General features: G+C 39.7%; 1 protein-coding gene across 5 annotated transcripts in view; it reads right to left on the bottom strand.

Moving 5' to 3' along the window:
- LOC129032986 (protein RoBo-1-like) overlaps window positions 1–27,128 on the bottom strand; it is a 32,909-nt gene extending 5,781 nt beyond the window's left edge. Inside the window, exons 1-7 of one of the 5 annotated variants that reach the window (XM_054480890.1) lie at window positions 26,900–27,024; window positions 24,510–24,616; window positions 22,875–22,983; window positions 17,889–18,054; window positions 3,484–3,648; window positions 2,414–2,463; window positions 2,164–2,280 (exon numbers count right to left, since the gene is read on the bottom strand). The gene's annotated coding sequence lies outside the window, so the exon portion shown is untranslated. Of the gene's footprint in view, window positions 1–2,163; window positions 2,281–2,413; window positions 2,464–3,002; window positions 3,090–3,483; window positions 3,649–17,888; window positions 18,055–22,874; window positions 22,984–24,509; window positions 24,617–26,899 lie in introns of those variants that run through there. The other 4 variants (XM_054480887.1, XM_054480882.1, XM_054480903.1 and 1 more) reach the window with 4 other exon arrangements.
- Between the last annotated feature and the right edge of the window lie 282 nt (window positions 27,129–27,410).

Here is a 27,410-nt window from a genome sequence, read left to right as displayed (position 1 = left end):
AGGCAATAAACTCTCCTGCCAGGCACTGAAATCCTGATTGCACAGTCTGAAAGTTCAGGATGTTGTGGTTATTCTCTACAGTGGGCAGGAAAGAGACTCCTGGGGTCTCCTTTGGCTGAGTGTTGACAAAGAAGGTGTCAGGCCTGCAGGAGAGGAGCAACAGGGCTGTCCAGGTGCCTCAGAGGCCAAGGCATGGAGGAGCAGGAGAGGGACAGGCCCAGGACAGGTGTAGAGGTCAGCAAGGCCTTGCTGGAATCTCTGCAAAGGCACAGCACGATGCCGAGAAGTGGGGCAGCAAACATAGCAGGTTCTTGTTTATTGAACAAAGTCGATAAAGAATTGCAGAGGAGACAGAAACATGCACTCAGAGAAGGCCAGAGGACCCACTAACCCCTCAGACAAGGTTAGGGTAGAAGATGCCCTTCAAAACGGGTGGGAAATGCCAGCTTCCATTCCAGACAGAACTCTGCTCAGGCCCCACAAAATGACAGAGCCAGGACTTGCTAGACAGATTTGGGCATTCGTTCTAAACATTCTGTCATCAATTATCCTTTCAAAGAAGATGTACGGACTTCCCCAACCTAGGAAGGGATCCCAGACTCCCTGCCTTGTGGAATTTCATGAGCCATCTCCCCTACCACCAGCCTGTCCCACCCCACCTGCCTTGAAACTCATCTTGCCAGGGGTTGGAGGAAAAGCCTGCAAAAATCTTGCAATATCATGGTGTGACAACTGAGGAGGGGTCAGGGACCCACTGCTTTTCCTTCTTGAAGGCAGGTTTTCAGGAAATGGCAAAGATTTATTTTATACTCTGAAATTCAGGTTTCATTTTCTATAACCTTAAGCCAAACCAGGCAGAGACAATATATATGATACCCAACCAAGAACAACCTGCAACCTCATTCCAGCTTTCTCCTGTTCAGCCTCCATCATAACTTCAAGATAACAGACAAAAATGTTGTCTCTTGCTTTCTTTAAAAAGAGGGAAAAGATCGTTTTGCATAGAGAGGGGCTGGCTGAGCACAGTGAGAACAGGCGTTGGAGTGAGTCCTGTCTCTAGTTCTGTCACAGAGCACTGTGTGAACCTGGACACACTGTTCCATTAGTCTGAGCCTTGGTTTCAGGAATGTGCAGGGAAGATGGCAATGCCTGCTTCTCAGGATGGAAATGGAGACAGTATGTGTATGACACACCTGTCGCAGTGCAGGCACATAGCAGTGGACTTCCCTTGTCCGTATTAGCAACATGTGAGCAAAAATAGGCAAGAGTTTGTGGTTGGTGGAACAAGGTCAGTGGGGCCAGTCAACCTGCTCTGCATATGCCAGTGTGGAAGTGAACATCTAGGAGCAAGAATATAAGACGAGTGCACACCCTGTGTTTTTCCTCCACCATCTCAACTGAGGAGACGTCTCACAGGGTGACTGGATATCCAGAAGCCCCCAGAGGCTTGGACCTCCAGATCGGAGACTCCCCATAAAGTCCTTTGTATGGTTGTATAGAAAGAAGGATAGCATCTTCATTTTCACTAACCTCTATCTGAAATGTAGCCTCTCCTTCCATGAAAAATGGAGCCCACAAACCACAGCAAATCTACCCACCAGTAGTCATCATTGAGGTTTTCTTATCTTATCTGCAGATACCTGAAAGTATTCTTTGCCTTCATCAGCTGCTCTAGACTATTTCCTTATCAGTCCCACTGACAGGTCCTGCTATCTGGCACTATTCCACATGTTAGGGGAAATTTATGACCATATTTTAATACAATGATAATCCTGTGTGATTGAATTTTTTTAATAAGAAGGGGTTCTTGGGTCCATAGCCTGCCATATTCCCATGGCAGACATGGTTTCTACCCCACTTCTGAAAACAGCAAAATCAGCATCTCCCTCCCAGAACAGTGCTCTGTCCCCATGCCCATGCAGAAAGCATGGTCCAAGGCTATACATTTTATGATTCTTTTCTTTTCTTGGCCCATTAAACCTCTCCCCTTCTTCCTAATAATACTTACCCATGAACTCTGACCAGCTGAGGTGGCCAGAAATAAGGATAGTTTCTGGCAGAGGAATTTCAGGACAGGAAGCCAAACTTACCATGTAGTCTTGGTTAAAATTTTGCTAGTTAAATCCAACTACCTGCTGCAATGCAGTGATGCTGGATGCCTACCTGAGCTGGCTGTCAGTGCGGCTGGAGCCTGAAGGGCAGGCTGGGTTCAGCAAGGAGGGATCGTCAGGCAGAATGAACTGTTTTGCCACTGCTGGTAGAAAGCCAGGGTCTGCATCACTTATGTCACATGGAGAATAGAAAATGAAAGATATTAAATTTGGGACCGCCTACCTCTGTGCCAACTTCCTACTTCCCCAAACAGGTCCTCAGCAAACTAACTGCGGCCCAGTGAGCACAGACCTGGGCTTACCTGTTGTTACTGTGGCAAAGCTGCCAGCGGCCCAACTGGGGACACCATTCCTGCAGAAAAACAGAAGAGAGCCCAAGACACTTATCGGGCACAAGGGTATTCACTGTCTTTATCACCTCCCGCACCTTCTGGCTTCAGAACCATCCCACAGATCTTCTTGTGGGTATCCCGCTCTCTCAGGGCAGCTGAGATCATTCTTGGAGCCAGAAACAACATTCTGCTCCATGTTCCAGACGAAAGCACTCCCCAGGGGGGCACCATGGCCACCCTCCCATCAGCCCAGCTCCTGGGCTCAGTTCTGAGAGTGGCATACTCCTTGTTCTCCCAGTCAGACAAAGATTGTCTTCTGGACCAAATTCTACTTCAGGCTCTCTCTCTCAGCTTTCTTCTCAACTAGGCCCTGATTTTGGGGCTCCCATGTGGTTCTGCCTTGTCCAGTTTTAGCAAGAATCCTGCGATTCTGGGTGGGTGAAGGGTACTGAGAGCAGGATGCAGGAGCTGGGAGTGTAGAGGCAGAAGAGCCAGGCCCAGGTGGAGTGCCCTGGGGGCCTGCAGAATGCCTGGCCCTGCCCCCACTGTCCTCACCAACCTTCCATTCTAGCCTTTATCATGTTATAACCCCTGGCATAGCATAGGCGGCTTCATGTGAAGGTCTGAACAACTGCCAATTATCCTCATAAATTGAAACCCAAGTTATCAGCAGGTCACAGGCAGGCCAAGGCAGGAAGCAGTTTCACTCTGGAGAGGTTTCACTTTTACTTACCAACTGCGAGTCTTCTGTAAGAACTATTTGTCTAGCCCTTTGAACATTCATATATTAACATCTGAACGTTTTCTTCTTAGCATTTTATGACAGTCATACATATATACAACTTATGTATATGAACTTACATATGTATATAAAACATGTATGTAAACATATACTATAACTTCTATATAAAGATACCCATTTTTGTCATATTTATTGTTATTGGTCCAAGGTCTATCATTTAACACTCAATTTGGGGGATTTTTTTTCTGGTTAAAATGCCATTAATTTTGATATAAGTAAATCTTGTAGCTTTTCCTACCTGTGAGCTCCATGGGGTAAGATTTCCATCTGCTTGTTCACGCTTGCATCTTTAACACGTGTGATGCTGATACTTAGTTGGTGCTTGGTAATTTTTGTTGGTGAATGATTCTTATTCTTGATCTAAGATGGCAATTTTCTATTATTTGAGGCTTTCTATGTAACTCTTCAAACATGGAAAACAACATGGAGTACTATGTGATGATAGATTTCACCTTTAGGGGCAACATTTATTGATTTTAGACTTTTAATAGAAATCAGCTGTCAAAAAAATTAGCTGGGCATGGTGGCGGATGCCTGTAATCCCAGCTACTCAGGAGGCTGAGAATCGCTTGAACCTGGGAGGCAGAGGTTGCAGTGAGCCAAGGTTGCATCACTGCACTCCAGCCTGGACAAGAGTGAAACTCCGTGTCTTAAAAAAAAAAAAAAAGAAAACAGAAAGAAAGAAATCACCTGTCAAACCCCAACGACTAATGAGGCAATGTGCCATAGTCAACATAAAGTTTTTATTTCAGCTAAAACTACTGAGAAGATGAACAGGTCATGTAGAATCAGCCACACTCCTCATCTCCTCAAATTCTAGAGCATCTTCTGTCCCTAGAAATGTGTGCGGACAAGAGATTACAGGCTTGTTTTTTATTCATTATCACCCTCCCAAATGTAAAGCAATAGACAACTATTCTGCAACTTCTCCTCAGTCAGTGGTTCCCAACTCAGCACAAAAAAGCACTTTCAAAATTCCATTTTCTGACCTGAAGTTTCACCAATTGGGTGTCCCCAGTCTTTGAATTTTCACCTTCTCTAAACATTCCTGATTGTTGTGTAGAAATAGAATATATTTGGCAGCTCATGTACCCAACTTTTACACATGTGGATAGACTAATAGAAGCATGTAAACTAAGCATTATTGGTTGTTATGACTGAATGTTGCCCCTAAAAATGTATATATTGAAGACCTAACCCCCAGTACCTCCAGATGTGACTGTGCTTGTGTTACTGGAAGGAGGGTCTTGAGTGAGTTGTCCAGGTCCTTGGCGTTTTGAACAAAGAATTGGACAAAATGCACAAAGTAACAAAGGAATGAAACACAGGAACAAAGTAGCAAACGCAGGGATTAAAGTGAGAAAGCACTCCGCAGGGTGGGAGAGGGTCCCAGCAAGCCACTCAAAGACCCAGTTACAAGGTTTTCTGGGCTTCAAGTACTTCTTTTGAGGTTCCTATGGGTTACCCCTCATCTGGATGAAGGATTTGGTCTGTGGCTGAGGCTGAGGTGAACTGGCAACCTGTGCACATGAAGGGATGGTCCCTGCTTGGCCCTCAGGCAGTTCAAGGCACTCTCCCTTTCGCTGTGAGCCTTGGTGGAGCGGGGAGGTGGTAAGGAGAGTAGCCTTTGAGCCTTTGTTATCGGTGTGGGAAGATGGGGTTTTTCCTTTGGGTTTAGCTGTAGGAAGTTTAAGTTAATTGGCCTTAGGGTCCCTGCCCCAGACCCAGGTGTTTTCCTTTTGATCCAGCTTTATGAAATTATCACGAATTGGCCTCAGATTCCCTGCCCCCAGACCTTGGTGTTTTCTCTTTTAGGAAGTTAGCACAAATTGGCCTCAGATTCCTTGCCCCTAGACCTTGGAGTTTTTCCTTGATTTGGCATGAATTGGCCTTAAGTTCCCTTTCTCCAGACCCTATTTATTCTCCTGCCCCCAGAACCTATTCTCCTGCCTCATTTGGAGATAGGGTCTTTACAGGGTAATTAAGTTACAGTGAGGTTATTAGTGTGGGCCCTAATTCAATATGTCGACAAAAAAATTATGAATGTTGTTATGTTGTTTTCATAAACGTTTGTGTACAAGTTTTTGCGTTTACATGTTTTCAGATATCTGGGGTATATACCTAGAAGTGGAACTTCTGAATAAGATGGTAGCTCTCTGTTTAACTTTTTGTAAAATTGCCAGTGTTTTACAAAGTAGCTGCACTATTTTATATTTCCATTAGTGTGCAGGGGGTTTTGTATTTCTCCACACCCTCACCAGCATTTGTTATTGTCTTTTTTATTGTAGCCATCCCAGTATTGGGCCCCAGGACAAGATGTACTCTGGTGGTGGCTCCAGTCCCGTTCCTGAACGTGCCATGCTGCAGCAACCTGGGTCCTGGGCCACTGGGGGAACCCAACATAAATTCTTTCTCTGGAATAATAAAGTCATATGGACTCTAGGCAGCACCCTATACTACACTTAGGGACTGTGAGCAACCTTGGGCTGTGAGGTATAAAGTATCATCTCGTTGTGGGTTTTTTTTTTTGTTTTTTTTTTTTTTAAGACAGGGTCTCACTCTGTCACCCAAGCTGGAGTGCAGTGGTGCAATCAGAGCTCACTGTAACCTCAATCTCTTGGGTTCAAGCAGTCCTCCTGCCTCAGCCTCCCAAATAGCTGGGCCTACAGGCACATGCCACCATTCCTGGCTAATCTCATTGTGGTTTTGATTTGCATTTCCGTGGTAGCTAATGATGTTGAGCATATTTTCATGGGATTTCTGGCCATTTGTATATTTTCTTTGGAAACGTTAACAGTCTTTTGTTACCTTTCCTTTTTACTTTTAATGGCTAAATGCAATCTTTTCCCTTTTTAAGCTATTTAAGAAAAGCAACACCTTAAAATAATACATCAACAATTAGATGAAACTATGGTCCAGATAACTCTCCTTTGCTAATTCTATTCTTTGCACTCAGAAGTGCCAGTGTTCGTGAAGACCTGTAGTCCCCACATGATGAGAGGCAAAAACATGAGAATTATTAGTTTAGGTCACATTGTACACTGAGTTTTGTGGTGAGTGGTTTTTATCTTATTTAGGGAAGTTTAAAACACATATTTCATCCTACTGAAATTTGTATTTCAGTAGGATGAAATACATTTAGGGAAGTTTAAATACATGTAGGGAAGTTTAAAATACATTTAGGGAAGTATAAATACATTTAGGGAAGTTTAAAACAATACATATTTCACCCTACTGAGTTAAGCTTGCTTCATCTGCCTAGTGTCCTGAAGAAATTTCACAAGAGGTTATGAGAAAATGTAGTTTCAAAACCAGCAACGGCAGCAATATCCACAGCCAGTTATGGAGATTTTATAAGCTTTTCCGTTTGAAAACCAGTTTCTAAAAATGAATCCGTTGCAATATCATATGTATTTTAAAGAGGATGATAATTATATAGGGCAGTAGAAGAAAAGCTGGAAAAAGAACACAACAAACTTGAATGTTGATGCAATTTCATGCTGCTCTTCATTTATATCTTTATATCTTATAAAGATAAAAATAGGGAGATATAAATAGGGAGAGAATCAAAAATGTACATAATTGAGTGAAAATTAAGCATAAGCACAATTATTTAATGTGTTGAGTTTGTGTTTGAGATTGTGAAAATGTTTCAGAGATGAATAGTAGAGGTGGTTACACAACGTGGTGAATGTACTTAATGACACTAAATTATACACTTGAAAATGGTTTCAATGGCAAATTTTATGCTATGTATATTTTGCCACAATAAAAAGATTTTTTTAAGAGTCAGTAGCTCAAAAGAAGACAGAGAAATCAAATGGCTAACTAGAGGTGCCTAGCAGTCACCTTCTCCACAAAGAAGAACCAAAGTAACAAATAGATAAACACACATTGACTAGAATGTCTAAGGAAGAACACTGGAATTCAGCAGATAGTGTTCAAATTCAAAGAAAAGAAACTTTGAGGCACAAAAACTCAGGATGGCAGCATAGAGAGGTAAGCAATGCAGCCTACCGAGATATGCTTGGAGCCAGGAGGGACTCCCTCCCCATTGTGGAGAACAAGTTAGCAGGAGGTGCCCAGAAGTCTGTATTTCCACCAGACACCTGCAGTCATAGCTACAGGAGAGCCCTCAGCCCTCACAGTCCCTTAGTCTAGTATAGGGTACTGACTAGAGTCCACATGACTTTACTACTCCAGAGAGAGAATTTATGCTGGATTCCCCCAATGTCCCAGGACCCAGGGCTGCAGCATGGCACCATTTTGGGAGTGGAGCCATCACCAGAGTACATCCTGTCCAGGGGCCCAATTGCTCCTTCATCTCCACATCCATCCCTGGGGTCTCATCCACATCCCACCACAGGTACCCAGAGTGCTGCTGCATAAAGACACAACTTAGATCTATTATAGCTGTGCAACTGTGACCCTGGCAGCTGAGCCTATGCAGCCCCTTATATCCTGTGGAGCCAGAAGACTGGTGTGTGTGCTCCCCAGACCCTGAAAGCCACCTGCCTGGGCTTTTGATGCTTCTGCTGCAGAACACATCCACTCTACTGGTAGTGTCATCTCACACCTGCACATACTGCCCAAGGGCTAAAGGAATCACCTGCCGAGAGCCTGCCACCACCAACACCAGCACCCATGAATGCCACCAATGGGATGAAGACTGACAGTAAAGGAATGGAAAATAATATTCCATGCAAATGGAAATCAAAAGCATCCAAGAATAGCTATATTTATGTCAGACAAAATAGACTTTAAGTCAAAAAACATAAAAATAGACAAAGAAAATCATTAAATAATGATGAAGAAATAAATTTAGCAAGAAGGTATAACAATTATAAATATATATGCACCCAACACTGGAGCACTAATGTAAAGCAAATACAATTAGAGCTAAAGGGAGAGATAGACCCCTAATGTAATAATAGTTGGAGACTTTGTGAAAGGAAAATAAATCTTGGGGCCCCAAAATCACTAAGCTAAAGGGAAAAGTCAAGCTGGGAACTGCTTAGGGCAAACCTGCCTCCTATTCTATTCAGTCACCCCTCTGCTCACTGAGATAAATGCATATCTGATTGCATTTGGTCTTTGGAGGGGCTAGTCAGAAACTCAAAAGAATGTAACCATTTGTCTCTTATCTACCTATGACCTGGAGCTCCCTCCGTGCTTTGAGTTGTCCTGCCTTTGCTTTGAGTTGTCCCGCCTTTGCTTCTAGTTGTCCTGTCTTTCCAGACTGAACCAATGTTCATCTTACATATGTTGCTCAATGTCTCGTGTCTCCCTAAAATGTATAAAACCAAACTGCGCTCTGAATGCCTTGGGCACATGTCCTCAGGACCTCCTGAGGCTATCTTCTGTGTGTGCATCCTCAACCTTGGCAAAATGAACTTTTTAAATTAACTGAGACCTGTCTCAGATATACAGGATTCACATTTTGTTAACCATGGAGGGATTCTGAATGGAGATGCCCCTTGACCTTTGAAAAATCTCCTATTGGTGCTTGGTACCCGCATGAGCTAACTTTATGGCTCAAACCAATAGGACAATTTGCTGAGGTCTGGGAGCACCCCCTCCAGATGATACAGGAGCTAGAAAGAAATTATTTAGGCAGTTAATAAGGGTAAGAGAGTCCTCAGCAAGGTTTTGCTTTTAATAAAAAGCAGACCCCAAATCATTTCTTTTCTAACAAAGAGCAGCCTGAAAAATCAAGCTGCAGACATAGAAAAGCAAGCTAGAAGCTTGCATGGGTGAGTGCTGGCAGTTGTGCCAATAGGAAAAGGCTACCTGGGGACCAGACATGTTCAACATGGAGGCTCCATCTTCCCTTTTCTTTTCCAATCACATGTACAGTAAAGGAACAGACAACATGGTGCCTGCCAGGTAGACGACCCATCTGCATAATAAAAGATTAGGATGGGACCACCAGCTTCTTTGTGTGCTATGTAAATGGCACACCTGCTCCTCCCAATCTCTCATCTCCTGTGTAAATCACACTGTGCCTCCTCAAGCTAATCCATAAAACCACGTGCATTTCATCATGAAACCAGAAGACCCACTTGGAACCCCTTCTCTCTCTGGAGAGAGAGTTTTTTTTCTTTCTCTAGCCTATTAAACTTCCACACTTAACCTCACTCTGGTGTGTTTGTGTCCTTGATTTCCTTGGTGTCAGGCAATGAACGTCAGGTATTACCCCAGACAAACAATACTGCTTCACAGAGAATACCTGATCTCCCAAAATTTGGTTAAGATCTAAAGTTTATTTTGCCGTACAACTCCATTTTTTGAAGTTTTACTTGCTTCCAACAAGGAAGGCAAGATTTCTTGCTTCCATGATGATGCAAGGCAGGTAATTCCTCTATGGAGTTTGAGCTCACTCCCAACAGGGAAGGTGAGTTTGAGTGTTATTCCTGACTCTAGGATGGTAGAGGCTGTCTTCAGCCTGAGACCCATCCCTAAGTAAGTTAACAACCAGCTGTTCCTAATTTCTCTTTACCATTAGAGTGCCCAGTAATCATATTGTTGGGGTTTTTTATTGTTTTTTCCGGACTTTCTTCCATCAGATTTGACCAACTCTACCTGATTTGGTCAAATCTGAGTGAGAATTTCAAATTATGGGTAACAAAGCCTCTCTAATTTGGCTAAAATTCCTCTCCACTGCACAAGAAGGGAAAAAAACAAACACGTGCTTGGTTTCTGAGCTTGCTTCCTGTCTTAGAAAACAAATATTTTTCATTCACTTTTCTTTCACACTGTACCTCCTTCCCCCTTTGCCATATGCAGTACTACAAAATCTAGAGAAGAATTCTAGTGACTTGAACCCCTTTAAAGAATTCAGAACAAAGGCACCATTCACCCCTTTGGGTGTATTTTTTGGTAAGAAGCTTAAAGAGAAACAATTTTATATGAGAAAGAATCTTGTATGGTATATTTAGTCCTAGAATAAAATGACTGGTTGTTTAAGAAAGAGAGATATTCAGGAGAAAAAAAAAAAAAAGAAAGAATTAGAACATTCAAGCATGTCGTGAATGGTCTGCATAAGTGACAGTAAGAGGATTTTTTTAAAAAAACTGTTATATGATCAAGTTGTCTATTAATTAAAATAAAATTATGATAGTCTATCTAGAGATTGGGCTTGAAGTAAAAAAAGAAAACACACACTAATTAGTTAGAATGATAAAATTTTCTTAGGGGATTGATTTACTCTCAATTATAAAAGATTTTAATTTTTTTAACCAAAAGTTCAAATTTTATTGCATCTTGCCATTTTTGGTTTTCTCTCCACTTTTAAAGGGTGAGAAATAGTAATGCTCTCCAGCTCATTTTTCAGCTTATACAAATTCTTTTCCTCAAGTTCTGTTTGTTGTTGCCTGATGCTAACAATGTTTTCTTAAAGGTCTAAAGGAAATGTTTTCTTCCAACAGAATATTGTATGCAGTGCAGGTCTTTTCTTTTGCCTTTTGGTAATTGTCATAACAGATTTTAGGGTTTATGAAAGCAATTCCTATGCCATTATTATTATTATTATTAAGTTTTTGTTTGCTTAGGGGAAAAACAAAAATTAAAAGAATTTTTTTTATTTAAGGTTATTACATTTGTGTATCTTTCCATATGGGCTTTTAGAGTCATTGTGACATTGAGTTACAGAGCTTTGACTCCTGAGTCTAAAAAGAACACCAAGTTCTGCTAAATCTTAAACACTGACAGGAATTAAACCCTCATCTTCAGGCCTGGTAAAAGAAGCCAATCAAAATAAACTGCAATCCAGAGACATAGGGCCAGAAATTAAAGCTATTCAGCTCCTTAAGGCCCAGGGGCTATCATGGAAGAGACAGGCATGTGAGATTGTAAGGGGTGATTTGAAAGATAAAACAAGTTCAGTTTTTCTATAAATTAATCCTTAATGTCAGAGTCACACTGATGCAAGACCAACATATGGTCCCCTGTGTCAGATTAACAAGGTTTTCTTGAAGCATTAACTGACTCTTTAATAAAGGTTATAAATGTTATAAAAGACTTATGGAAGTTATATCTTATGATCAAGACTAACATTTTATAGATTGTTTATAAAATTTTGAGAAAGAAATTTAACTGGCTTAATGTTGTTTTTATTAGGGCTTATTGTTTGGGAAATTGAGTCTCCTCTCTCAAAGAATGAAGATTTTCACCTTTTTTTGAAATCCTTGAGTTATCACTTTGGTCAAATGAATGACTTATTTTACAATGACCTGTAATGTCAAGTGTTTTAAATCTTTGATATTTGACAAACTTTCCAAAATAAAGATATAAATTATGTCTTTTTCTGACTTAATCCTTTAAGATATTAGGTTCCCTAAAGTTCCAAAATGACATAATTTGCTTATTTGGAATAAACGTTTTATATATATATATTATATAAGCATTATATATATAAATAAAATATAGGAAACATTGTCAAATATAAAATGGTGTTTAAATTTCTTTGGCCTATGTTTGTATAAATATGTTATTGGTATGTATTCCAAAATTATGGGAAACTCCTGTAATTCTGATATGAATTAGTGTACATTATTAGGAATAATTATAATTGTTATGTCAAATTATCATGTGCCACAAAGGTAACAACTTTCCTTGTCTATTGACTATGACCATGACTATGACTATAGTCTTTGACTATGGTTGCCCTAAAACATTTTGTCATCCATGGACAATTGTCTTGTTTTGGTCCTCTTTAAAAGGTAGTTTTATAATCAGCTATAAAATTCTAACAGGTGCTCTTGAATACAAGTTTCTGATAACTTTGGAGATTGTGACATCAGAATAGAAGAAAAACTTTTAGGACTTATGGAGAACTGAAATGTTCATGACTATCAAGCAGAACAGGAATTAACTACATGGGGTGAACTAATGAAGACTAAAGTAATCTTTTTTACTTATGCTTAAAATGTTGCTGATTCTTTGTTTTGTTTTTTCGGTGGCAAATAAAGTTTTCTGTTGAGCTACTGACAGCTTTTAACAATTTAGTATACTCCTATGAACAAAATTTAGAATATATTTGTTTCTCTCTACCTGATTTATCCAGAATTTGAAAACTATTTGTGAGTATCTTTAACTCATGTCAATACAGTTATTTGCATAAGTTCAATAAGAATCTGTTTTTATTTATAACGGCACAATAAGAGAAACTGGTTATTTTATGAAGGCTTTGGCTGGAATGGTGTGCTTTCCTTTAAGGAATCAAACTTGACTTATGGAGCCAATAAAAGCTACTTGGGAAAACTGGCCTCATACCTTGTCTACACAGTCCCTGTACAGGATTCCTGACCTGTGGTAAGTAAAGCATGTCACTTTCTGACAGGCCCAGGAGCCCCAAGTTTATCTTGGAATCTCAAGAGTAAAAGAATTCACCCAACTCATAGGTACTTGATGCTACAAACCCATGGCTGGGCTTGGCTTTAAAAAAGTCTTATTTGAGACTCCTTCTATGGAACAAAGTTCCATCAAAGCCAATTTAAAAGCCTGTGTAAAAAACTTATTATTCTTGCTGCACTTTATACACATAATTAGGCCAAGTATAATAAAGCAAATTAATCCTACCATGATTTGTCTTTAGTAAAAGTGGGAAACTGGAGAGAGAAAAATTCTATTTCAAAAACTACAGTACAACTGTTGTTAGAGTCTAGTCTTGCCTAATGTTTTTCCATTTTTATTATTTTCTACAATTAGGACCGAATTCTAATGTTTCTGGGCTATAAGTCTTCAAAATGTTTTCAGTTTTTTTTCTTCTTTTTCCCCCATTTTTCCTAATTTGGAGTCACTGAAAACTAAGCTGTACTTTCATAAAGCCCTGTGAACGGAAGCTAGTCAAGTTAAACTTTAGAAGAAAATAACAGCAACCTATTTACATACATAACCCACTTTCATACCTGCCTACTAACATATAGACTTCGGAGTAATGTGGTCTATATCAATTTTCCAGGATTGTTCTTTTGTTATTGTTGTTTTTCTCCCTTTCTCTCCCTATTTTCCCTTCATAGAACATGAGACTTCACAATCTGCCAAAAATGAATTTTCCTAATAACTCAGGACCTACCCATCTAGGAATAAACCATTCTAGCCATGAGAGATCAGATAAAACCTGAGGACAAAGACTAATTTTCTTATAATATGCTTTCTCCAAAAGATTTTGAGAAATAAAAGGGAGAAAATGTGAAAGGAAAATAAATCTTGAGGCTGCAAAATCACTAAGCTAAAGAGAAAAGTAAAGCTGAGAACTGCTTAGGGCAAACCTGCCTTCCATTCAATTCAAAGTCACCCTCTGCTCACTGAGATAAATGCATATCAGATTGCCTCCTTTTAAGAGGCTAATCAGAAACTCAAAAGAATGCAACCATTTGTCTCTTATCTGCCTATGACCTGGAGGCTCCCTCCCTGATTTGAGATGCCCCGCCTTTTCAGACCAAACCAATGTTTCATCTTACATATGCTGAATGATGTCTCATGTCTCCCTAAAATGTATAAAACCAAACTGTGCCCCGACCACCTTGGGCACATGTTGTCAGGACCTCCTGAGGCTGTGTCATGGGTGTGCATCCTCAACTTTGGCAAAATAAACTTCACTTTCATCACTGTAAAGATTAAGCAGAAAGTCAACAAAAAAAATCAGATCTAAACTACACCACAGACCAAATGCACCTAACAGACATTAACAGAACTTTTTATCCGACATCTGCAAAATACACATTCTTCTCATCAGCACATAGAACATTCTCCAGGATAGACCACAGGTTAGGCCACAAAAAAAACCTCAATACTTTTTAAAAATCAAAACCATATCAAGTATCTTCTCAGATCACAAAGGAATAAAACTAGAAATCAACATAAAAAAATTTTTGGAATCTGTACAAACACATCAAAAAAGTAAAAAGATTTCAATTAAACAATCTAACCATTCACCACAAGGAACTGGAAAAGGAAGAACCAACCAATCCAAATATGAGTAGTAGGAAATAAATAATAAGGATCAGAGTAGAACTAAACAAAATAGAGACAAAAACAAGCAATACAACAAAATAAAACGTTTATTTTTTTTGAAATAACAAGCAAAATCAACAAGCCATTTTCTAGAGTAACTAAGAAAGAAAAGAGACTGGGCATGTTGGCTCATGCCTGTAATCCCAGCACTTTGGGAGGCCAAAGTGAAAGGATTGCTTGAAGCCAGGATTTCAAGACCAGCTTAGGCAGTAAAGTGAGACACGCAACTTTGCAAAAACAATTTTTAATCAGCAAAGCATAGTGGCTCATGCCTCTAGTCCCAGCTATTCAGGAGGCTGAGGTGGGAGGATCCTTTGAGCCTAGGGGTTCAAGGCTGCAATGAGAAATGATTGAACCACTACACTCCAGCCTGAACAACAGTGAGACCCCATCTCTAAAAAAAAAAGAAAAGAAATAGAAGAACCAAGTAAATAAAAACAGAAACAAAAAAGAAGACATTACAACTGATACCGTAGAACTACAAATGATCATTGGAGACTATTATGAACAACTACATGCCAACAAATTGAAAGGCCTAGAAGAAATGGATAGATTTTTGGACACATATAAGCTTCCAAAATTTAACCATGATGAAACAGAAAGCTAGAACAGACTGACAATAAGTAATGAGATCAAAGCAGTAATTAAAAGTTTTCCATCAAGGCTGAAGTGGGAGGATGGCTTGAGCCCAGAAGTTCAAGGCTGCCAGGAGCTACAATCATGCCACTGCATTCCAGCCTGGATGACAGAGCAAGATCCTGTCTCTATTTTTTAAAAAAGAAATCCCATCAAAGAACTCAGGACTGAATGGCTTCACTGTTCAATTCTACCAAATTTTAAGGAAAAACTGATGCAATTCTTCTCCAACTATTTCAAAAAACTGATGAGAAAAAAATCTTTACTAACTCATTCTACGAAGTCAGCATTACACTGATGCCAAAACCAGAAAATGACACACACATACACACACACACACACACCAAAGAAAACTACAGGCTGATATCCATCATACAGGAATGGATCAACATATGCAAATCAATAAATGTGATATATCACATCAACAGAATGAAAACCCATATGATCATCTCAATAAACACAGAAAAAACATCTGATAAAATTCAACATTTCTTCATGATAAAAACTCTAAACAAATATGATACAGAAGGAACATACCCCAATACAATGTCTATATATGACAAATCAACAACTAACATCATATTGAACAGGAAAAAGCTTTTTCTCTAAGAACTGGAACAAGACAAGAATACCCACTTTCACCATTCTTATTCAACATACTACTGAAAGTTCTAGCTAATCAGGCAAGAGAAGGCCAGGTGCGGTGGCTCATGCCTGTAATCCCAACACTTTGGGAGGCAGAGGTGGGTGGATCACGAGCTCAGGAGTTCAAGACCAGCCTGACCAACATGGTGAAACCCCATCTCTACTAAAAATACAAAAATTAGCTGGGCATGGTGGTGCACACCTGTAATCCCAGCTACTCAGGAGGCTGAGGCAGGAGAATCACTTGAATCCGGGAGGCAGAGGTTGCAGTGAGCTGAGATGACGCCACTGCACTCCAGCCTAGGCAACAAAGTGAGACTCTGTCTCAAAAAAAAAAAAAAAAGAAAGAAAAGAAAGAAAGGGCACACAAATTGGAAAAGAAGAAATCAAATTGTCCCTCTTTGCAGTAATGTGATCTTGTATATAAAAAGAAAAAAACTAAGAACTCTGCAAAAAAAAACCCTTAGAACTGATAAATTCAGTAAAGTTGCTGGATACAAAATCAACATACAAAAATCAGTAGCATTTTTATACAACCAATAACTAACTAGATGAAAAAATCAAGAAAGCACCCTCATTTACAATAACTACAAAAGAAATAAAATACCTAGGAACAAATTTAACCTAGGAGGTGGAAGAGCTCCACAATGAAAACTACAAAGCACTGAAAGAAATTGAAAAGGACATACACACACAAAATGAAAAGGGATTCTACACTCCTAAATTGGAAGAATTGATACTGGTAAAATGTCTACGCTACCCAAAACAACCTACAGATTGAAAAATACCAATGGCATTCCTCACAGAAATAGAAAACACAATCTTAAAATTTGTATGAAACCACAAAAGATCTTGAATAGCCAAAGCAATATTGAGTAAAAAGAACAAAGCTGTAGCATCACACCACCTGACTTCGAAATATACTATAAAACTGTAGTAACAAAAACAACATGGTACTTGTATAAAAATGGATACATAAAGGTCAATGAAACAGAATGGAAAATCCAGAAATATATCTATGCATTTATAGCCAACTTATTTTTAAGAAACGTACCAAGAATATATATTGGGGAAAGGACAGCCTCTTCAATAAGCAGTGCTGGGAAAACTGAATATCTCTGTAAAGAAGAAATGAGACCCCTACTTCTCACCATATATAAAAATTAACTCAAAATGGATGAAAGACTTAAAAGTAAGACCCAAAACTACTAGAAAAAAAAATAATAGGGGAAATAGATGAAGACATTGGCCTAGGCAATGATTTTATCAGTAAGACTTCAAAAGCACAAGCAACAAAAGCAAAAATAGACAAATAGCCTGTATCAAACTAAAAACTTTCTGCACAGCAAAGAAAACAATCAACAGAGTGAAGAGACAATCTGTAGAATGGAAGAAAGTATTTGCAAACCACTCTTTCTACAGGGGACTAATATTCAGAATATAAAAGGAATTCAAATAATAACAACAACAATAATAATAATAATCTGATTTAAAAGTGGTCAAAGGGTCTGAATAAAAATTTCTCGGAGAAATATTTCCTTTTTTTTCTTTTAGGCAGTAAGATTTTTACTTACCCACCTTTCTGCTTTCTTTCAACATTATAAACCAAATTACTTTCTTTTTGACCCAGAGTTATGATAGGAACCATCTTGCTACAAAGTGGTAGCAGATATATGTCTGATTGTATGTTTTTATGGCCCCTCTCAACCTCTGGCTGTCACTTCTCTGTCCTTTCTCAGTTGTCCCTTAATAGTCTATTCTAACCCCTGTAAAATAGGGACAAATCTCATTGTTCTGATGTTTAAGGGAAGGCCCAGCAGTAAGTCAGGTGCTCAGGAAAATTCAAACAGTTCCTCATTGTTCTTCAATATAGTTCCTTCCATTTGTCATGGTCTGAGGAACTACTGAACCAGTAAACCAAGCACACGGGTGTAAGTCCACAGACCAGGTGAAGGCCTAGATGGTAAAGTACATGCGCTTTGTGACTCCATGACCAACTTCCAGGCTAAGGAAGTACTGACTTAGTGAGCAATTCCAAGACCACTGAGCTCATGGTTCCCTGTGGATGTCTCCCTTGTACCTTCATCATGACCAGAGCTTGTGGGCTTTTCAATTCCCCCTGCCACACTTGGAACAGTATGAGGGATGCAGTAGAGGCTAAAACCTAAGTGACCAGCCCCAGGGAGTCAATGGGGGACACTGACAAAACAATCACAAAGTTGGTGTCATTTGCTCTTAGAGAGGGGAGGCAGGGCCAGGGCAAGGACAGCAGCTGGTAGGTGAAGGGCAGGCCTGGTTCTCAGTAGTGGTAGTCATCCAGCTTGAAGGGGCCATCACAGGACATACCCAGGTACTGGGCCTGCTTCTCAGTCAGCTTGGTCAACTTCACATTTAGCCTGTGCAGGTGGACTTCAGCCACTGCCTCATCCAGCTTCTTGGGTAGGAAGTGAACCCCAAGGGGGTATTTGTCTAGGTGAATCCACAGCTCAATCTGCACCATCACCTGGTGTTCCTGAGGAAGAAGAGAAATATAAAAGTGTGGAAAACATATTATGGAAATAATTTAAGAAAACTTCCCTGGCCTTGCTAAAGACCTAGACATCCAAATACAAGAAGCTCAAAGAACACCTGGGAAATTCATCACAAAAAGATCATCACCCGAGCACATTGTCATCAGGTTATCTAAAGTCAAGATGAAGGAAAAAATCTTAAGAGCTATGAGGCAAAAGCACCAGGTAACCTATAAGGGAAAAACCTATCAGATTAACAGTAGATTTCTCAGGAGAAACTCTACAAGCTAGAAGGGATTGGGGCTTTATCTTGAGCCTCCTTGAACAAACAATTATCAGCCAAGAATTTCATAACCAGCAAAACAAATAAACAAAGGAAAGATACAGTCTTTTTCAGACAAACAAATGTTGAGAGAATTCACCACTACAAAGCCAGCACTATAAGAACTGCTAAAAGAAGCTCAAACTCTTGAAACAAGTCCTGGAAACACATCAAAACAGAACCTCTTTAAAGCAAACATCTCACAGGACCTATAAAACAAAAATACAACAACAATAACAAAAACCACAAGGTATACAGGCAACAAATAGCGCAATGAATAGAATAGTACCTCACATCTCAAAATTAACGTTGAATGTAAATGGCCTAAATGTCCCACTTGAAAGATACAGAATTTCAGGATGGATAAGAATTGACCAACCAACTCTCTGATGTCTTCAAGAGAATCACCTAACACATAAGGACTCACATAAACTTAAGGTAAAGGGGTGGAAAAAGACATTCCATGCAAATGGACACCAAAAGTGAGCAGGAGTCACTGTTCCTAAGTTAGACAAAACAAACCTTAAAGCAACAGTGGTTAAAAAAGACCAAGAGGGACTTTATGGAATGATAAAAGGCCTTGTCCAATGGGAAATATCACAATCCTAAATACATATGCACCTAAAACTAGAACTCCCAAGTTTATAAAACAATTACTACTAGACATAAGAAATGAGATAGAAAGCAACACAATAATAGTGGGGGACTTTAGTACTCAACTGACAGTACTACACGGTCATCAAGACAGAAATTCAACAAAGAAACAATGAATTTAAACTATACCCTGGAACAAATGGACTTAACAAACATTTACAGAACATTCTACCCAACAACTGCAGAAAATATATACTCTTCATAAGTGCATGGAACTTTCTCCAAAATAGAGCATATGATAAGCCACAAAACAAGTCTCAATAAATTTAAGAAAATTGAAATTATATCAAGTACCCTCTCAAACCACAGTGGAATAATACTGAAAATCAACTCCAAAAGGAACTTTCAAAACCACACAAATACATGAAAATTAAATAATCTGCTCCAGAATGATCACTGGGTCAACAATGAAATCAAGAGGGAAATTTAAAAATTCTTTGAATGGAATGATAATAGTGACACCATTTATCAAAACTTCTGGGATACAGCTAAGGCAATCCTAAGAGGAAAGTTCATAGTCTTAAATACCTACATCAAAAAGCCTGAAAGAGCATAAATAGACCATCTAAAGTTACACCTCAAAGAACTAGAGAAACAAGAACAAACCAAATCTATACCCAGCAGAAGAAAGGAAATAACAATGATCAGGGCAGAACTAAATGAAATTGAAACAAACAAAAAGAAATACAAGAGATAAATAACACAAAAAACTGGTTCTTTGAAAAGATTAATAAAATTGATAGACCTTTAGCAAGATTAACCAAGAAAAGAAGAAAGAAGATTCAAATAAGCTCAATTAGAAATGAAATGGGAGATATTACAACCAACACCACAGAAATACAAAAGATCATTCAAGGCTACTGTGAACACCTTTACGACACCTTTACATGCATAAACTGGAAAACCTAGAGGAGATGGATGAATTCCTGGAAAGATACAACCCTCCTAGCTTAAATCAGGAAGAACTAAAAACCCTGAACAGACCAATAACAAAAAGTGAGATTAAAATGGTAATAAAAAAATTACCAACCAAAAAAACTCCAGGACCAAATGGATTCACAACTGAATTCTACCAGACATTCAAAGAAGAAATGATACCAATCTTACTGACACGATTCCACAATATCGAAAAATGGGAAATGCTCCCTAAATCATTCTATGAAGCCAGTGTCACCCTAATACCAAACCAGGAAAGGACATAGCAAAAAAAGAAAACTACAGACCAATATCCCTAATGAACATAGATGCAAAAATCTTTAATAAAATCCTAGCTAATCAAACCCAACAACACATCAAAAAGATAATCCACCATGATCAAGTGGGTTTCATATGCAGGGATGGTTTAATATATGCAAGCCAATAAATGTGATACACCACATAAACAGAATTAAAAACAAAAATTACAAGATTATCTCAATAGATGCAGAAAAAGCATTTGACAAAAGCCAGCATCCCGTCATGATTAAAACCCTCAGAAAAATCAGCATCAAAGAAACATACCTCAATGTAATAAAATCCATCTATGACAAAACCACAGCAAACATAATACTGAAAGGGGATGAGTTGAAGGAATTCCCTCTGAGAACTAGAACAAGACAAGGATGCCCACTCTCACCACTTCTATTCAACATAATACTGAAAGTCCTAGCCAGAGAAATCAGACAAGAGAAAGAAATAAAGGGCATCCAAATCAGTAAAAGTCAAACTGTCACTGTTTGCTGATGATATAATTGTATACCTAAAAAATCCCTAAAGACTCCTCCAAGAAAGCTCAAAACTGATAAATGAACTCAATAAAGTTTCAGGATACAAAATCAAAAGTTTCAGAGTTACACAAATCAGTAGCTCTGCTATACACCAACAGCAACAAAGCTGAGAATCAAATAAAAAACTCAACCCCTTTCATAATAGCTGCAAAAAGTCAAATAAAATATTTAGGAATACACCTAACCAAAGATGTGAAAGACCTCTACAAGGAAAACTACAAAACATTGCTGAAAGAAATCATAGATGACACAAATGAAAACACATCCCATGCTCATGGATGGGTAGAACCAATATTGTAAAAATGATCATACTGTCAAAAGCAATCTACAAATTCAGTGCAATTCCCATCCAAATACCACCATCATTCTTCACAGAACTAGAAAAAATAATCCTAAAATTTATATGACACCAAAAAAGAGCCTGCATAGCCAAAGCAAGACTAAGCAAAAAAAAAAAAAAAAAAAAAAATCTGGAGACATCATGTTACCTAATTTCAAACCATAAGACAACAGTGACCAAAACAGCATGGTACTAGTATAAAAATAGGAACATAGATCAATGGAATAGAATAGAGAGTCCAGAAATAAACCCAAATATTTTCAGCCAACTGATCTATGACAAAGCAAACAAAAACATAAAGTGAGGAAAGGACACCCTATTCAACAAATGGCGCTGGAATAATTGACAACCCACATATAGAAGTACGAAACTGGAGCCTCATCTCTCAATTTATGCAAAAATCAACTCTGGATGAATCAAGGATTTAAATCTAAGACATGAAACTATAAAAGTTCTAGAAAATAACATCAGAAAAATTCTTCTAGACATTGGCTTAAGCAAAGATTTCATGACAAAGAACCGAAAAGCAAATGCAATAAATACAAAGATATATAGCAGGGACTTGGCGGGGCGTGGTGGCTCACACCTGTAATCCCAGCACTTTGGGAGGCCAAGGCGGGCAGATCACGAGGTCGGTAGTTCAAGACCAGCCTGACCTACATGGTGAAACCCCATCTCCACTAAAAATACAAAAATTAGCCGGGCGTGGTGGTGCGCGCCTGTAATCCCAGCTACTCAAGAGGCTGAGGCAGGAGAATTGCTTGAACCCAGGAGGCGGAAGTTGCAATGAGCCAAGATTGTGCCATTGCACTGCAGCCTGGGTGACAGAGCTATACTCTGTCTCAAAAAAACAAACAAAACAAAACAAAAACTCTTAAAAGAAAAGATGCGGTTATATTTTTATGACCTTAGATTTAATATATTCTTAAATATGACACCAAAAGTACAAGGAACAACAAACATTTTCTTAAAGAATTAGACTTCATCAAAATTTAAAACTTCGTGCATCAAAGAATACTACTGACAGTAAAAGGAACCCAATGAATGAGAGAAAATATTTGCAAATCACATATTACAAGGGTCTAATATCTATAATATGTAAATAATTTTTACAAGCCAATAACAAAAAGACAAATAAATCAATTTTAAAATGAGCAAAGGATTTGAATAAACATTCCTCCAAAGAATATATACAAACAGCTAACAAGCACATGATAGAGTTTTCAACATTATTAATTGATAAGTGCAAATCAACACAATTGTCACAGGCAGAGGTTGTCCAGGTTCTTGGTGTTTTGAATGAAGAATTGGACAAAATGCACAAACAAAGCAAGGAAGGAAGGAAGGAATGTACTGAAAATGAAAGTACACTCCACAGTGTGGGAGCGGCCCGAGCATAGGGGCTCAAGGGCCCCTTTACAGAATTTTGGGGAGTTTAAATACCCTCTAGAGGATTGCATTGGTTACTTCGGGTGCGCTCTATGTAAATGGAGAGACTAAGTTACAAAGTTAGTTACTTGGCCTACACTCTATGGAGAGGATATTTCCTGTCATAGCTGAAGTGTGAATTGGCCTTATGTTCTCTGTCCCCATACTTATTTTCCTGCCCCATCTCCCCCTGAGAAACGTCATCCCCATAAATCTTTATAGGAGGCAGAGGGAACAATGGTATTTTTCTGTAACTGCCTCATGCTGGCTTGGGGCATAGTCTCTACCTATTGGGGATCATGGAACTCTCACCCTGCTCTGTCTAGTGGAGGCAGGGTAGCTCTTTCATGGCCAGCAGTGGTGTCTTCACCTAGAACTGGCTGGAACCTTTGTTGTACGATCATCTGAAGCTTGATGGTCTCTAGGCAAGAAGAAATGAATTTGATCAAAAGATTTAATGGGAACTTTAGGGGTTGGATACCCATGCTGTCAGGAATGTTTGTTATAGAGATTTAAAGGAGGAGGAAAACAAAACCTGGTCTGTTCTACAATCTATGCGTTTCCTTAAAATCTTAGCATAAATGACCCCAGTTTTGTTTGGTTTGGTTTAGTCTGTCGGGGCTTAGTAAATGAGCTTAGTCCAAAACAATGGCCTCCCAGAATTTTGTTTAAAAAATTCCCCCATTTTGATCACACTCTCGTAGCGCCACTCTCAGTTACCATCATTTTGGGTTTCCAGTCTCAGCACATTATTTATAGGTTATGGTGCCCGCATGGCTGCACATTTCTTTCAGCTCCTGTCATTCCAATTGAAGAGAGCTCATATGACATTCTAGAGATGGCTGCATGCAAGCATTTAAAACCTTTGAGAGAATACAGCACACCAGGGAGACTATTATTATGACTATTGGGAGGATAATACCAAGAGTTTGGAGTATGCTCTTTACCCAAGGTCCCCATAAACCAAACCTCCTAAAATCAAATAAATCAAAGAAAGGGCTAAAGAATTTACTCACTTGACTAAGCATTTTTTTTGTTCCCAACACAAAGAAATGAGAATATTCAAGCTGATGAATGTCCTAAATATCCTGACTTGCTCATTACACATTGTATGCATGTATCAAAATATCACATGTACTCCATAAACATGTAAAATATCAGCAAAAATAACAATAAAAAACAAGTGACAGCCGGGCGTGGTGGCTCACGCCTGTAATCCCAGCACTTTGGGAGGCCGAGGCAGGCAGATCACCTGAGGTCCGGAGTTCAAGACCAGCCTGACCAACATGGAGAAACCCCATCTCTACTAAAAATACAAAATTAGCCGAGCGTGGTGGTGCATGCCTGTAATCCCAGCTACTCGGGAGGCTGAGGCAGGAGAATGGCTTGAACCTGGGAGGCTGAGGTTGCTGTCAGCCGAGATCGTGCCATTGCACTCCAGCCTGGGCAACAAGAGCAGAACTCCCTCTCAAAAAAAAAAAAAAAAAAAAAAAAAAGTGAGAGAACTTTCTGGTCATATTATCAGTATAATGTTGTTTCTATGCCTATTAAATCAAAAATTTTTTTTTAAATGAGGGACAAAAAAACTGAAGTCCAATAGAAAAATAAATAAAATAAATCCAATAGAGAAGTAGGTAAAAGACATGCACAGATAAAATATATTATATATAAAATCTTAATGGACTTCAAATACATGAAAAATGTTCAAACTCCATAATTAAATAAATGCAAATTAAAACACCCTTGAAATGTTATTTCCCACCTGTCTGACTGGCAAACATTAAAATGGAAAATGGAACATTCTTTGGCAGATCTGCTCATAACTACTGTTGGGAACGCATAGGTCAGCACAATCTTTCCATAGGTGAATTTGGCAAACCTAACAAAACTACCTGTGCGTTAATGACCCAGCAATCCAACTTCTAGGAATCGGCTCTGAAGACATACCTTCAGTGTTAGTGGTAGCAGAGATCTGAGATACCCTGAGTTTTCCGCGGCATCCATCGGAGCCCACAGGAACTTCAGCTCTTGCTTCCTCAGGAGAAAGAATTCGACTGAGGTGCATAAAGCAGAAAAAGAGACTGAGGCAAGTTTCAGAGCAGGAGTGGAAGTTTATTTTAAAAGGCTTTGGAAAAGGAAAGAAACGAAAATTTGCTTGGAAGACACCCAAGGGGGCGCCTGAAGGTCCAAGAGAGAAAAAAGGAGGCCTTTAACCTTAATCCTAGAACTTTATAGACTCGCTTCTTTCCCATTATTCTTCCCTTAGGGCGGGCTTTCCGCATGCCCAGTGGTCTCCTTACCCTTTGAAACTGAGCATGCGCAGTGTGTTTAGGGAGTAATACGCATGCCCATCTCAGGCTTGCTTTCTTTTTCCAGTGGCGTGTACCAGTAATGTCATACTTGACATTTTTGTCTTCTTAATGAGAATGTCCAGGAAGTTTCTCTTTCCTGGGGTCTTCATTCAATGAACACGTCAATGTTTAACAGCTGTGGATCATCAGGAGATTTTCCTCTCCATGGCTCCGGAATTATCATTTTTAGACAGGCAGTTTGATAATTGTCAAACCAGCACCTGACGTTTCTAGTGGGTGAGGGAGAACCCTGTCCTGCCCCACTCATGGCTATCTACCTATAACATTCAGCAATAGAAAAATACAAATGCTCAAGGGTATTCATTGAAACATTATGATTGTAAAATATTGGAGCAAACTGAAAGCCCACACAGCACAGAGCAGTTGCAAAGCCACACTGTGGACTCCAGTGACGCACTGCAGAAGAATGGCAGACCCCATGAACAGACGCAACAGATTTCCAGAATATACTATGAAGTGAGAAAAAGCAAAATTGCATAAGGGTATCTGCGGTAGACTACTACTCAGGTGGGCCGCTTTTAATTGGTTGTTGTTTATAAAGCTGAGATGACCAGCTGGAGTGATCTGGACAACAGACAGGCCCAGGAGAGGCCCAAGTGTCCCAGGGCTCTTCCAGTGGTGGGAGTGTGCCCTCACCAAGTGTCGATGAGCTCCCCCTGGAAGGACACACCAGAAGGTGAGCCCTAAGGCAAAGCGCACACACCATCTGCAACTCAGCCTGGGCCGTTCCCAAGCTCCCTGGAGTGCTCAGGCCCCAAAAGGGGTAGAAATGGAGTGTGGAAAGTTCTTTTGGCCAAGAATATCTCTGACCTTCAGGAGGAAAATGAATGAATAAGCAAGCAAACAAATAAAAGCTAGAATCATCCAGGTAAAAAGTGACTAATTTAGCTTATAGAGAAAAATATACAAACTATTCAATGTAAGAAATAAAAAAGATAAACTTTGGTGCTATATTATGGTCACAGGGGAAGAAAAAGTGAAAGCAGGTGAGATGGGGTTGGAGAACACAAATGAGGCACTGAATTCCAAAAGAAAAAAGACAAATAGTGAGATGAAGACTTGGAGGCAGGAAGAAAGACAGCTGGGAGTCCACTCTCAGCCAACACAAGATTGAATATCCTGGGGTGCACAAGTACCTTGTAAACCGAAAATAAAATTCTAAGGCCCCCCCAACCATCTGAATGAACTTCTCGTCAGCCAGGGCTCTTTTAAAATTTAACCTAAGAGACTGTTTTAGGCTATGACTGTTTTAGGGGGTTGGACATGTCTCATTATACCTCTCCAGCATTAACATGGACACAGACTTTAAGTCTGATAAGAAACAGTTTACAACCTATTCTCTCTGAAGCCTACTTCCTGAAGGTTTCCTCTGCAAATAGGAACTTGGGTCTCCACAATCCTTTATCTTAACCCAGACATTCCTTTCTATTGATCCCAGGTCTTTAGACAAACTCAACAAATTGTCAACCAGAAAATGTTTAAATTTACCTGTAGCCTGGAAGCCCCCACTTTGAGTTGTCCTGCCTTTCTGAACCAAACCAAGGTACCTCTTAAATGTATTTGATTGATGTCTCATGTCTCCCGTAAAGATGTAAAATCATGCTGTGCCCTAACCACCTTGGGCACATTTTCTCAGGACCTCCTGAGGGCTGTGTCATGGGCCATGGTCATTCATATTTGGCTCAGAATAAATCTCTTCAAACCCCAACTCTGCTCCTCCATTGAGGAAGAAGTATGGCCGTCTCTAGGCCCCTAGGCCACTGTGTTCACTTGAAAACGAGTTCTCAAATTGTGTGTTGTCTCTTCCTGCCCACGTTGAAGCCCGTAGGGGATGATATCCAAGCCCAGGTCCTCACGTGGCTAAAAGGTTCTAAAGGAACAGAAGCTGAGAGGAACCTGAGGGATCCCAAAATCACCATTTCACAGATTCTATAAGGAACTAGAGACAGAAGGAAGCACACTCACCCAGGGCACCCAGCTGCCAGCACAGAGCTGCAACCACTCACTCAGGTCTTTCCCTGGGGTTCTGTGGTCAGGGAGAATTGCATGAAATCACAGGACCTCCCTCCCCGGCTGTGTGACCTTGGGCTAGGCACTGGGTCAGGGAGAAATGTATGAAATCCCTGGACCTACCTCACTAGCTGTGTGACCTGGGACAAGGCACTGGCCTCTGCCAGGCTTAGTTTGCTCATCTGAACAACAGGGACATGTAATACCTACCTCCACGGGTTGTCATGGGAATAAAATATGGCACAAAGCCCGTTACTCAAAGGGAGTATTGAACCATCACAGCTGGTGCCATCATTGTAGGTAATAATACTGGGTTGACTCCAAATCACACATAGTTGGGTGGGGCCTGTGCTCATGTCTGGGGGAGTTTGTCACTGTATCTTAGGGACTCTAAATCCGCTGATTCATGCTCCCTAACCATCACCTTTATGGACTCTTCCTGGTTTTCCCTCTTACCTTCTGGTTT

Source organism: Pongo pygmaeus, chromosome 1 (assembly GCF_028885625.2).
Source record: "Pongo pygmaeus isolate AG05252 chromosome 1, NHGRI_mPonPyg2-v2.0_pri, whole genome shotgun sequence".
NCBI classification, from domain to species: domain Eukaryota; kingdom Metazoa; phylum Chordata; class Mammalia; order Primates; family Hominidae; genus Pongo; species Pongo pygmaeus.
This window is presented reverse-complemented; position numbering and strand designations above follow the sequence as displayed.